Below are 519 nucleotides of genomic sequence, written 5' to 3' on the forward strand. Positions count from 1 at the left end.
TCACCTCCCCCAGTAACTTGCCACGCCTCATTCTTCCATACCTTGCCGTTCTGTTACATTCCAGTCTTTCATGCCACACCCACATTACCATGACAACTCAATCACTGCCATCATTCTCACCTGTTTGTAATCACTCACCTGTGTCCATTTTCCTCCTGATCCTCAGTCTTTAAATACGGTCTTTGTTCTTCATTCTCTACTGGGTCATTTCATTCTGTTTGTCGTCTACTTTGTCCTCTGTTGCCATGCCATGTTATGCCTTGCCTTTCTTTTGATTTTGGATTTTGTTATTGTTAGTTTTGCTGCCTCGTCAGCCCTTTTGTTTTGTCAGTTTGTTTTAGTCAATAAATTAGTTTCCGTTCTGGTTTCGCCTCCGTCTCCCTTCCCCATTATGACATGGTGAGTCTAACAACTCAAAATTAAAGAAACATGTTGATAAAGGACTTACCTTTAAACAAAACATAATAAATGTTAACTGTAACAGAATGCTGTCACCCAAACCATGGATAGAGTGAAACA

Source organism: Kryptolebias marmoratus, linkage group LG2 (genome assembly GCF_001649575.2).
Source record: "Kryptolebias marmoratus isolate JLee-2015 linkage group LG2, ASM164957v2, whole genome shotgun sequence".
Classification (NCBI taxonomy): Eukaryota; Metazoa; Chordata; class Actinopteri; order Cyprinodontiformes; family Rivulidae; genus Kryptolebias; species Kryptolebias marmoratus.